The sequence below is a fragment of the Propithecus coquereli genome, unplaced genomic scaffold (genome assembly GCF_000956105.1).
Source record: "Propithecus coquereli isolate 6110/MARCELLA unplaced genomic scaffold, Pcoq_1.0 Scaffold475, whole genome shotgun sequence".
Classification (NCBI taxonomy): domain Eukaryota; kingdom Metazoa; phylum Chordata; class Mammalia; order Primates; family Indriidae; genus Propithecus; species Propithecus coquereli.
Genome location: NW_012150563.1, coordinates 1,120,686 through 1,121,790, shown reverse-complemented (window position 1 = coordinate 1,121,790; position 1,105 = coordinate 1,120,686). Strand labels below are relative to the sequence as shown.

Here is a 1,105-nt window from a genome sequence, read left to right as displayed (position 1 = left end):
GTGTTGATCAGTTAATACCAATTTGATGGTGAGTACATGTGGTGCTTGTCTTTCCATTCTTGGGATACCTCACTTAGTAGAATGCGTTCCAGCTCTATGCAGGAGTATATAAGAGGTGCCATATCACCTAAAAGACGTATATTTTAAACATAAGACAGATAGTTTGAAAGCAAAGATGATAAAGAGTCTACTATGCCAAGAATAAGTAGAAGCCTCAGAAAGCCGCCATGGATATATCAATATGAGAGCAGATAAACGTCAAGGCAAAGATTATTACAACAGATTAAAGGAGATATTACAGAAGAATAAAATGGCAGTTCACTAGAAAAAATACCAATAATTATGCATTTTTATTGTGTATGTATTTGTGAGTTATATCAAAATGAAGCAAAATGAAGCAAAATCTGACAGTACTCAGAGATGTTTTCACTTCTTTCTTAGTAAGCAATAGAACAAATAGACAAAAATCAGTAGGGATACAGAAGACCTAAACAACACCATCAACCGACTTCCCTAATTGACATGTACAAAATAAGACATTGAGAAAATTCAGAATGCATGTTTATTAAAGGCACGCATGGAAGTTCACCAAGATAGAACGCCAACACCAAGATGCTGGGCAATCAAAAAAAATTTCAGTACATTTCAAAAGACTATAAGCTTCAGAGAATATTCTCGGAAAGATTTCAGTCATTTGAAATCTTATATTTTCGTACCACAACAGAAGTAAATTTAGAACTTAATTAAGAATTAGAGATTTAGAAAGTCTCCCATAATATTTAGGAATTAAATACAACATTCAAAATAACCCATAGGTCAAATAAGATATCATAAGAAAATATTTCAACCTGAATTATAATGAAAAAAAAAATCAAAATTTGTGGAATGCAGCTAAAACAGTTATGCAGTTAACAGTTAAATTAGAGGAAAATTTATGACTATAAATGTTAGAAAAGATAAAAAGCTTAAGATCAGAAAAGATAGAAAAGACTAGAAAAGATAAAAAGCTTAAGATCAATGATTTATGTTTCTACCTTAGGAAACTAGAAAATGAAAAGCAAATTAGATCCAAAAAGAGGTAAAAGGAAATAAATAATTAAGATAA

General features: G+C 30.6%; 1 protein-coding gene across 1 annotated transcript in view; it reads left to right on the top strand.

The window, feature by feature from the left end:
• BANK1 (B-cell scaffold protein with ankyrin repeats 1) overlaps nucleotides 1-1,105 on the top strand; it is a 269,577-nt gene that overhangs the window by 257,063 nt on the left and 11,409 nt on the right. The window lies entirely within an intron of this gene.